The sequence below is a fragment of the Anabrus simplex genome, chromosome 2 (assembly GCF_040414725.1).
Source record: "Anabrus simplex isolate iqAnaSimp1 chromosome 2, ASM4041472v1, whole genome shotgun sequence".
NCBI lineage: Eukaryota > Metazoa > Arthropoda > Insecta > Orthoptera > Tettigoniidae > Anabrus > Anabrus simplex.
Genome location: NC_090266.1, coordinates 528,356,542 through 528,369,174, shown reverse-complemented (window position 1 = coordinate 528,369,174; position 12,633 = coordinate 528,356,542). Strand labels below are relative to the sequence as shown.

General features: G+C 39.7%; 1 protein-coding gene across 3 annotated transcripts in view; it reads left to right on the top strand.

Moving 5' to 3' along the window:
• LOC136862909 (tetratricopeptide repeat protein 39B) overlaps positions 1 to 12,633 on the top strand; it is a 545,055-nt gene that overhangs the window by 42,927 nt on the left and 489,495 nt on the right. For 2 of the 3 annotated variants that reach the window (XM_068226205.1, XM_068226206.1), the window contains exon 2: positions 3,802 to 3,874. The gene's annotated coding sequence lies outside the window, so the exon portion shown is untranslated. The remainder of the gene's footprint in view (positions 1 to 3,801; positions 3,875 to 12,633) is intronic. The other variant, XM_068226207.1, reaches the window with a different exon arrangement.

Sequence of the window (12,633 nt, the reverse complement as noted above, 5' to 3'; positions counted from 1 at the left end):
CCTAGTTGCTGCTTCTACGTTTTCCACAACACTGCTGATAGAAGCTCCTGGATATATTTCTCCGGTTGCTGCTATATTCTCGTCGTTAATCACTCCCGCAATTCCCCTTCCTTGGCTATCACCAAACACAGCTACCTTCGCTGATTTAGGCCTAACTGGGTCTTGAATCTGAATTCTAGGCCTAAATTTTAAACTCGGCACGGCAACGGATCGCGATGATTTGGTTTCACGCGCGCGATCACTTTCTTCCAGAATTAAATTATTTAGGGCAGAAAACCTATTTCTGATGTTTATTTCCGGAAATTCAGTTGTAGATTTCTTCTTAGCCGGCCATCCACGAACTACTTGACACCACGTGCTCGAGTTTGTTACTTGTACCGGTATATCACTCGAAGAATGGTCAGTCCCAAATTCTAGCGATCGCAGTCTTTCTTTTAATTCTTGATTTTCAACTTTAAGAGTCTCATTGTCCTGTTTTAGAATGTTTATAATTTCTAATGCACTTTTATATTCCTCATCGACTGTTTTCGGTGCTTCGTCAACGCCGTCCCCAACAACAACATTCCGAACACACTGCTCACAAATCCAGTCAACATTTTCATTAGTTTTTACGTCTCTAGGGCAATTTCCGCACTTATAATGCCACCATCGATCACATGAATCGCACAACATTCCATTTTTCACTAATTTTCGACATTTTTCGTCACATTTTACGGTTAATTTACTCGGAGAATAAAACACTACGTCGTCATTACCGGGCGCCATTTTGAAAAAATATAGTATGAAGCATTTTCTGAAAATTACTATATTGTTGTCCGGAATGTGCACTTAAAATTCAGGTACACGGTGCCCAAGCGTTATCTAATTATACAAATTTGAGCTGACTTTCAAAATGGATTGCCTTTGATTTCCGCAATGAAAGTCTTTTGGATGAGTTATCTATACTTTAATGAATAGAAATCTGTGACTTTTTGCTGCAACCAGGCGTGACCATGAGAGTAATTAATTTTTTTCAGAAGCCATGTACTCTGTAACCCGGAGGTCGGTTTTCGAGCTGTTGAGGAACAGCAGGGAATTTAAGGGAAACGATGATATCGCGAATGTTATAATTGAACATTTAGGCTCTGAGGATTGTTCCTAGGATATATCCAAGTCAATAAGGAAATCTGTCAGTATTTTGTGTGCTAAAATTCGATCACGCTGGATAAAATATAGTACAAAAAGGGACAAATTGCTGAAGTACAATAAAAGTTGGCTCGAGCAGAGAATGGGCCTTGCAGAAGGACGTGCATCACAACATCAGGATGAGTCTGCCAGTTCTATAACTCATTCCATGTTAAGAAACAGTATTGTTCTTATGACAACAGGGTTGCCATATCGAACGGCTCCGCTCAACGCCATCGCGGGAAAACGGCGGCACATAAATTTGTGAAATTCAGTATGTAAGTTCAAGACAAAAGGCCGAAGAAACTAAGCTACAAATTACTTTTATGAACTAAAGGGGACGTGGGGTTTACAGGGGCCACTTTTGGTTTGTACAGAATCAGAGGTAAACTGCAGCACATAAGAAACTTCAGCACTGAAATATAAGGTAAATTGCGAGAGAAAATAGACAAATATTTTTTAGGCTCGAGGGGTGGGAGATGTATTTAATTGCATTAAATAAATTTATGAAGACAATAAAAGCTAGAAAACAGACGCAATATATAAAATAATACTGCAGATGACTACAAAAGATCACCATATTCATGTTACCGGTAAAGAAATAAATCACACACGTTGGCTTATCACATAACTCTCACACAACACAATACATTTATGCACTGATTTAAAGCCTAAAATACACACACAATAAATAAGTACTGTAGATGACTTTACTACAGAAGTTCAGGGAGGAAACGCGTCTATTGGTTGATATCTGAAGCAAAGTGCTGGCAATACCAATGATGGAAACTGCTAGAAGATTCTTCAGAGAGGCTTCCACGTCTGTGGATATTACTGCAGTAGGTATAAATGTAATAAACCATCTAAGTGCCATTGTAGAAACTCTTTCGTGTGGGTATGCCATTGATAAAGTGACATTTGGCATGTACGCAAAGGAAACTATACAATTGTACTTACAAAAATACAAATCGTTACCATGCCTGTAACTTTGTACAAACTCTTGGTTCATGGAGAGGAGGTCATTATGCACTGTATTATACTTATTGGACAACTCTACGAGGAAACCCAGGAGACCAGGAATAAAGATAATAGGAAACCTTCCAGAAAGACACAAATACTGACCTTTTCCATAGGCTGCTTATATCGTCGGACCCTTATATTACCAGCTTAGGGAAATCAAGGAGGAGGAAGTCAATTCCGTTTTCACGAGAAGTGCTCAACTTACTGTCTGAGCCTCGTGCATCTGGTTCTGCCGAAGGAGATTATGTCAATGACTATAGCGATTGTGCTGTAAATTCATTTAATGAATAAATTGTTTGGCAAGTACAGGTATTCCTGTATTTGTTTTTAAACGTTCTAAACAGCATGTCCCGCTATTAACACCTATTTAATTTCTTAAAGCTATAACAAAAAACGATTAAAATTACAAAGATTACTAATTTTATTTCTGGCGTAGTAATTTGTTCTTTGTACTTGATTGACCACGCACTAAATTATCTCCAATAATAGCAGTTACATACTAAGTTTTCTGTAAATCGGTCCATTAGTTTCCGAGATACGATTTTTGGCCGGCTCGATTCCTGAAATTACGCACTGTGGCATGTAATTCAGGATTAAAAGCATACACCTGCAAAGCAGACTCGTGGTATTAAGCAATTTATGGAGTAGACATTGAATTGGTAATCAGTGGTAACCGCTGCAGAAGATGTAGTGAGATTGAAACATTACCTCACGTCTTGGGTTCCTGTGCCTTCGGTGAAGCTCTTCAAAACACCAGACATCACAACATCAGGTCATCCATATCACAGACGCTCCATGAGAAAGGATTTCAAGTGCATGAGGAAGTCCATGGCATTGGAGTAAATGGCAGCACGAGAAGGATAGATATGATCGCCATTAAAGGGAAGAAAGCATATATATTAGACCCCACAGTAAGATTCGAAACACACTCCGACCAACCAGACGAAGTGGACCGAGAAAAGAAGTCTATCAGCCTACAGTGCCGTACTATAAGAATAAATACGAACTGGATGATGTAGAAGTGAGGGGTCTCATGATCGTCGCCATAAGACCTATCTGTGTCGATGTGACGTAAAGCAAGAAAAAAAATAACTAATGTAAAATAAATACCATGATTTATTATATTAATGATGGTTTTCCCAGAATCTCTCACTGCAATGGTTTCCTCCAGTACAAAGGTTGTGTTATGATTTGAAACAAAATAAAATGAATATTGCTTATTATTTCAGAATTATTGATTGCAATATCTTGTCTTATAATACCAATATAAATGGTCCATTATTGGACATTATAAATTTTCCAGCTAACTCATTCCTGGTTGCCAGCTTTTCACCCCCGTGTGCTAGGCTGGGCTCATCAGTTGGTACCTAGCACACCTACCAAGACGCTGGCTAGTGCATACCGTGGAGGCCATTGCGTAGGCTAATTGTAGCCACCGGCAGTGCCAATACACTATGAGAGACTTTGTCTCATTATCAAAATTGATGCCTGCTTGGCCATCAGATGATATAGATGTTGATTCCCTATGGGAATCTAATGAATGAATGAATGTCTTATCATTTGTTTTGTTTTGTTAGGATATGAGGAATTCATTGTTTTTCTTTTTGTTGGTTTCAGAATACATCTTGTGTTTCTTAAAAGCGAGCTGATGTTCTGAAGACACATCTGACTAACCTAGGTATATATATTGGTATGTATTGCAGGAAATTTAGTCTATATTCTTTCTGTATTATTCAATACTTCATTCAACAGTAATTTTTAACCCTGGAGGATATGTGTATATTAGAACCCAAAGTAAGTCTCATCTAATTCATTCATTAGATAGAGGGCTACATGTATTTTCCCATATACATCCAATTATTTCCAGTTCATAGGCTGTCAGATATTTTTCACTCACAAATATGTATGAAGTAATGATGGTGATGTCCTTGGCTCAATATGAGCCATGAACAATTGCTATAAATGTGCACAGCCACAGTTTCTGTCCACTACTGATCTTTGCTGAGAGCAATCTCTTGAAAATGCTGTGTGTAGTCTCCAATGAAACATTAGGATTGTAAGGAACCCAATTAAAACACAGTCTCTAAACCCACAAATTATTTTTATATGCATAGTATTTGTCCTCTCAACCTTTCCACCCTGCTGTTCTCTTTATTAAGTTACTCTCTTCTGTCTAATTCCATTCTGTCTCTTCATATATGATATTGTAACATGATGGGCCAGTAAAGATTCAACTTGTAGCATTTAACTCTTTGACAACAATTTATTTATCTAATAGTACTTACATATTAACACAGACACACTAGTTCAGACTTGTCACACTCTATCACTTACGTGCCTACTTAATAATGCTGTTTCACAGTTGCACTCAACACAAATTCCAGTACTTCACATAGTGCACTGCCACAATAAGTCACTGTCACTCACTCGGACGCACACTCCAGCAGTGTCCGTTTCATGTCCCTCGGTGGTCTTTGTCAGACTCCATGCTGACTCACAACAACCGGGGCACTCCAGACTGCAGGCAAACTCAGGGCTGAACACAACTTCATGGCAGACACTCAACTGGAATACAACTCCACAACTCAAACACCTCACAACCGAACCAGAGACTCAGCACACTTGACTGTACACCACGGCATTACACACACAGCACTCAGTACAGTACTCTGTTGAAATGCACTCCACTGTATTCACGACAGTCAGCTTAACTTAACAACATAACACTGATTCCAACCAACTGTACTGAGCTCCTCACTGGCTATCTGCCTACTTTATATGGGCCATGTAGGTTATCCAAGATATATCCAGAAAGGGGAGGTCTCATAAAAGGAAATACGAAGGTATGGAAGACTTAACTTCGGGCTTCTCGGAGAGAAGCAGTGGTATTATATCTTCTTCGGATTGGCCATGGCATAGAAATGCACTCGTACCTACTGAAGGGTGAACGCCCCCTGGTGTGTACTTGCGGCAGTCATCTAACCGTGGTACACATCCTTACGGAGTGCGTGGACCTGGCCGATCTGCGCTGTACTCTACAACTCCCGAGTGCCATTTCCCTCATCCTACGAGATGATGAGCAGTCAGCAGACCTCGTTATCCGTTTTATGAGGAATAGTGGTCGTTTCAGGGCTGCCGACAGTGGGGTTCGAACCCGCTATTTCTTGAATGCGAGCTTACAGCTGCACTCGGCCTACTCGCTTGGTATTTCCTTCTATCGTGCCCTTTCCTTCCTTCCTACCTCTTGTCATTACTACTGTTTTACTCTTGGTCTACTTTTATTTTCATTTCATACTCTTGTTCTACGTGATTCCATACATTAACTTGGTTCTTGTACTTACATTTCATTTTCTCCACATATCACTGTCATTGCTGTGTTTCTTCCCGTCTTCATTTTTATACACTTGTGGATTTCATCCATGACTGTGAAAAAAAGAGAATGGGGAAACAGTGAGATTCCCTGCCAAATTCTTGCTTCCACATCAAACCGTTTTGTTCCTTCTATCTTGGTCTTTACACTATAAACTCATTTCTTGTACAAAGCTTTCCTCATCAGGTCACTGTCATTGCTGTGTTTCTTCCCATCTTCCTTCTTATACACTTGTGGATTTCATCCACGTCCGTGATGAAGAGTATGGGAGATCAGTGTACGTCCCTGCCAAAGTCGTGTTACCACATCAAACCGTTTTGTTTCTTCTATCTTGGTCTTTACACTACAAACTCATTTCTTGTACAAGGCTTTTATCATTTGTGTGCAGCTTTGTATACTTGGTTTATCCTCAACTCCTAACTTTTCTCCATCATGGGCCTTAGTCTAAAGATCAGGTCAAATGTAAATGCCCGCCTGATGGCCTGATCTTTAGGGTGTCAAGTCTATATTGTCTGCCACTGTGGTTAACTAGTTTGAGAGTCCCATTGGTGGAAAAAGTTTCACTATGAGAATGTTGGCTGGCAAGTAGGAGAGGTGGTGGCATGCAATTTCTCATCACCAGATTGAATGCCGAAAGCCAGGATTCATTTCCAAACCTCTCCTCATTGTTTGTATGGAATGAGGACATATGACGGTGTTGATTTTGATTTGTCCGTTGAATGGAGACTATGCCTTGAGCAGACCTTTCGGTGTTATTTGACAGGAATAAGTTATGTGCCGAAGCGCGTCGGACTCTCACCGCTGGATACCGTGGTTCAAATCCCGGTCACTCCATGTGAGATTTGTGCTGGACAAAGTGGAGGCGGGACAGGTATTTCTCCGGGTACTCCGGTTTTCCCTGTCATCTTTCATTCTAGCAACACTCTCCATTCTCATTTCATGGCATCTATCATTCATTAATAAATCACTTTGGGAGTGGCGACCCCATCGTACTAACAGCCTATATCTGCTTCATTCATTACATCCCTGACCTGGTCAATGACTGGAAAACAGGTTGTAGGTTTTCATTTCTTCAAGTTATGTGCCGAAACCAGGTTTCACTTTCTCCCTACCTCACTCACCACCATCATCTCGCACCTAGATGCGCAGGTCACCCATGGGTGTCAAATAAAAGAATAAATAAATGCATGCATGAATCAATAAATAAATTAATTAAAAAAGGTCAAATGTTGATCTGTTTTTCCTGAAACCATATTGTTTTTCTTCCATTTTCTCTCCAGATTTCAATCTCTTGAAAATCTTGACTACTTCTGAAATAAGGGTGATTCTTCCATAGTCGTTACTAGCTGATGTACCCGTGTTTTGCTATGGAATTCTACAATGTGTACAGAATTTTAGGTTAAGTAGTGTTCACGTTGTGGGTATGATTGTATTAAAATCCCCCGCTCTTAACGTTACCCCAGAAACGTCACGGGGAAGTCACCATACGTCTTTTCTTATGTGAAGAATGGGTTAGGGAATTTTCATTGTAGTGGTAGGCCCTCTGACCTACGATCACTCTAATCTGTAGGTAGACCTCAACATGTTTTTAATATGTCAATCATTATCATTGTCTTTTAATTCCACACACTTTACTAGTGTTTTTATTTATTTGCATGAATGTAATATTTGAGCATCTTCTAAGGATGGCCTTTAGATAGGCTGAAACATGTATAGATATTATCCTATCTAATATAGATGTTTTCTTGTGTTGAATAGGAGGATAATATAATACTTTTTTATTTGTAAAGTGATAACCGTCAATCCCCAGGAATCGATGAAGTCAGCACGGACATGATTAAAGCAGCAGGAGTCCAGGGTTTACAGTGGGTACACAAAGTGCTCAATGCAGTTTGGAAAGATGGCAAGATACGAACTGATTGGAGCAAGGGTGTCATTATCCCCCTGTTAAAGAAAGAAAATCGCCGAAAATGATCCAACTACCGGGGAATACCAATCCTTTCTCATCTTGAGAAAATCTTAGAGAGGAGATCGCGAGTCATCTTAGAGCCACAGTTTGAAGAGGAACAGTATGGCTTCAGGCCTAACAGGTCCATAACAGACCTAATCTTCAGTGTCCGTATGTTGATGGAAAAATATTGGGAAAAACGCAAAGATCTGTTTATGGTTTTCCTTGATATTGAGATGACATATGACAGCATTGCAAGAGAGTAGATATGGGAATGCCTGAGGAAAAGGAATGCACCAGAGGGACTGGTGAGGAAAGTTCAGATGCTGTATGAGAACTGTACCAGATGTGTGCAATTGGGTGACGGGCATTCATCCTGGTTCATGACCGAAAGTGGAGTCCAGCAAGGCAGTGCACTGTCCCAATTATTGTTTATCACCATCATGGATGACATAATGAATAACATCAAGAAAACCGCTGGTGAACTAAATACAATGGACTTTGCTGATGATGTTATGATCTGGGGAGAAACTGAGGAACAAGTACAGTCGAGACTCAAAGAAATGGAAGGTTAAGTTCCAGGAGTTCAATCTCAAGATAGGCGAACTCAAAACAGTAGTGATGGCAATAAACAGAGAGGGATGACCAGCGAACAACATGCTAGAAAACCATCCACTAGAAAGTGTGGAAAGCTTTACGTACCTCGGCAGTGTAATATCTCGAGATACACTAGCCACAAAGGAGGTGGGAAATAGAGTGCAGAAAAGCTCTCACTTTTACCAGCAAGTACGAACACTCCTTTGGGATCCCAAAGTACCAACACAATTAAAGCTGGTGATTTTCAATCAGTACTTCATACAAATCTTAACCTATGGCATTGAAACCTGCACCCTCACTAAGAAAGACTCATCAAGGTTGCGGGCATCCGAGATGAAGTTCCTTAGGTCCACAATTCAAAAAACCAAACTGGACAAGTTGACGAATGATGTGGTTAGGAAGGAAGCTGGGATTATTACATCATTGTTAGATTGGATCAGCATGTCCAGACTGAGGTGGTTTGGCATGTAATGAGGATGGAGCCAACAAGGACAGCATATGTTAACTTGGAGCGACATTTGGCAGGGAAGCGGATGGTGGGAAGACCAAGAACACACTGGATGGACATTGTAAAGATGGACATTGCGGATCGGGGAAAGATACTGGAGGACATCATTAACATCAAAACGTATCTCAATAAGACAGAATGGAAGAGGCTCGCCAATGGTACCCGAGAAACTGGAACTGTAAAATGCTGATGATGGTGTTGATTGAGCAGAGCATGTGTGTTATTAGCTCATTGATGGTATATGTGTGTTACATAAGATCTTCAAAGATTGTCACTGGTATATTGATGCAATAATAATAATAATAATAATAATGAAGTATTTTATTAATAATCAAGGTGGTGGTGATGATGATGATGATAATAATAATAATAATAATAATAATAATAATAATAATAATAATAATAATAATAATAATAAGCGCCATTGAGACCAAGGAACCCTTACTCAGGTACCCAGATTCCAGACCACCCGACAGAGATGAAATCAAGCGCCACATTGCCCGTCTCAAAAATAACAAAGCGCCGGGTGAAGACTCAGTAGTAGCAGAACTATGGAAATATGCCCCAGAGGAATCACTTGATACCTTGCAAAAGCAAATAGAAGAAATTTGGAACAAGGAGACCCTACCCGAAGATTGGAAAATAGCTTTGATCCATCCACTACACAAAAAAGGCAGCATGAAGAACATCAACAACTACAGAGGAATATCTTTGCTACCCGTGACTTACAAAATTCTATCACTTGCCATCCTGGAGCGTTTGGAAGCACAAGTCGAACATCAAATAGGTGAATACCAATGAGGGTTCAGAAAAGGTCGCTCAACAGCTGAACAGATCCAAAATCTTAAAACGATCATCAGATATTGTACACTAAGGTCCAAGCAGCATGTGTCTGTCTTTGTGGACTTTAAGAAAGCGTACGACTCCATTGACCGGGAAGTCCTGCTAAACATCTTAAATGAATTTGGAGTTGATTTGAAACTGCTGGCATTAATTAGAGCCACCCTGACCGATACAAAATCCAAGGTGAAGTTCCACGGATGTCTCTCGCATTCCTTTGACATCAAAACAGGAGTCCGACAAGGTGATGGGCTATTCCTGATACTCTTCAACTGTGTTCTTGAAAAGATCATCAGAACCTGGCGGGTGAGATTACAGGAAACCAACTACAGTCCCTTGAGAATAGGAACCAAATCCAAGGGGATCGCAACAGACTGCTTAGCATTTGCCGATGATATTGCTGTTCTCTCAAACGACATAGAAACTGCTAGAGCTCAATTTTAAAGGAAATTGCCGAACAAACTGGTTTGCAGATATCGTTTGAGAAAACAGAAGTAATGACTAACATCAAAGAGGCTCCACCAAAACTCCATACAAAATACGGGGACATCACCCGAGTAGACAAATTCAAATACCTGGGTGAGATCATCATGAAAAATGGACTGGACAAAGAAGCACTTCAGGAGCGAGTACGCAAACTGGAACTAGCCTACCAAACATCCCGCACAAACTACAACAAAAAATGCCTTTCCCAAAACACCAAGATACGTCACTATGAAACAGTTCTGAAGCCAGTAGTTCTATATGCAGCCGGAACCCTGTCTCTAAATGCCAACAAAGGACTTCTTGAAGAACTGGAGAAAAGAGAACGCAAAATTGTGAGAGGAATCTTGGGATCAAAGTACACAAATGGAATCCATCAAAAGAGATCCAACAAGGAAGTCTACAGCAAAATAGAGAAAATTACCGACACAATCAGAAAAAGACGGGCTCGATTTTACGGTCATCTGAAAAGAATGGACAGAAAAAAGTTAACTAAAGAAATATTTCACTTTTTTGATTCAAACCCCAAAACCACAATTCCCTGGTTTAGAAATACCAAAGAAGACCTGCAAATGCTACATATCTCAGCTGAAGACGCCCTTAACAGAGATCTCTTCCGCAAGAAAATATTGACGAACGGGTTAAACCGAGACGAGCAACCGAAGAGAAGACACGGTGCCCCTTGGACAGAGGAGCGTAAGCAGGCCCACTCACAAAGAATGAGGGAAATTTGGGCTCTAAAGAAGGCCAAGTTCAGTGTCAAATGCAACAAGACTTAACGTGGTCCTTGATGGCCCCAGCGAATTATATACATATATATAATAATAATAATAATGTGTTCAGTAGTCGACCTTAAATCTATGATCTAAACTAGAGTATTTATATACCGAGCTCGATAGCTGCAGTCGCTTAAGTGCGGCCAGTATCCAGTATTCGGGAGATAGTAGGTTCGAACCCCACTATCGGCAGCCCTGAAGATGATTTTCCGTGCTTTCCCATTTTTAAAATTTTTTTCTATTTGCTTTACGTCACACTTCCATGATTATTATTCTTGATTTCATAAAATATTCTGAAGAAATAAATCCTGTGGCTGCCAAATGAATGAAATACGGTTTATGATCAGATTTAAATAATCAGAATACATTTCAATGTCTATAAATACTTTTTTTTTTTTCCTAGTTGCTTTACGTTGCACCGACACAGATAGGTCTTATGGCAACGATGGGACAGCGAGGATCTAGGAGTGGGAAGGAAGCAGCCGTGGCCTTAATTAAGGTACAGCCCCGGCATTTGCCTGGTGTGAAAATGGGAAACCAAGGAAGACCATCTTCAGGGCTGCCGACAGTGGGGCTCAAACCCACTATCTCCCAATTACTGGATACTGGCCGCACTTAAGCGACTGCAGCTATCGAGCTCGGTGTTTCCCATTTTCACACCAGGCAAATGCTGGGGCTGTACCTTAATTAAGGCCACGGCCGCTTCCTTCCCACTCCTAGCCCCTCCCTGTCCCATCGTCACCATAAGACCTATCTGTGTCGGTGCGACGTCAAGAAAAAAAAAAAGTATTTATAGACATTGAAATGTATTCTGATTATTTAAATCTGATCATAAACTGTATTTCATTCATTTGGCAGGCACAGGATTTATTTCTTCAGATTATTTTATGAAATCGAGAATAATAATCATGGAAATGCATGTAAAGATTAGGACGAAAGATTTAAAAATGTTGTTGAGATATAAAATTTTCTTGAAAGTGATTGTTGTACTGCTGATGACGCCTAATTCGGCTTTGATGATGACATAATTGAATCTTTCCGGTGAATATGGTGCATGATGGCTTATTGAAGGGAGGAGTGTATTAACCACGCAGTGACTACTAGGGTACACATTGGTCATGGTCATTGTTATTAGGGATAATAATAATTTGATGAAGTAAACTCAACAACAAATTAAAGATGTGTTTGCTGTGATTTAGGATTTGATTTCACGAGATTGAGCATGTGTTATCTGAAGTATCCTTGATTGTACGTGGTTGAGGTTGTTAAACTTCGTCTTATCGTGATCATTTGTCGTCTCATTCTGTTTCTATTCATTGCTATGAGTCGTGTGTCATCACTGTAGGGTCATCTATAGAATCCGAGGGCTTGTGATATACTAATAAAATACAACAATAATAATAAAAACCCATACAGCAATAAATTTATTTCTGTAAAATTTGTGGTGATTGTATGGTTGTGATATTTTCACATCTGTGTACTTTATTTTCTTGTGTTTATTCAGGTGATTTTCATAACTCTATGTGCATATTCCCGTAGTAAGTGATTCTGATTATTGTCGAACTCAGGACCTTTGTTTTGTGATAGTTATGCTCTATACTTGTTTAAAGTCAAAAACATCATTATTGGTTCCATATTGAATCGAGATTCACAAATAAACAAGGGAATTATAAGGTCCACCTATTCAATACTGAAGAAAATTATGTGATAGATTCTACAAGTCTTCACATTTCATTTTAGTCATATGGGACTGGTTTAGACAAAATTGTATGTCACCATCAGCCAAGAAAAGAAAACAAAGACATAAGAAATACATTAAAATTTTACATCTCTAGTAAAAATATACCAATAATTTACAAAATTATTCATATTAGGGCTAAAATGTTTATACAAACGTGAACTGGTAATCGTATTTCATCGGTGTATG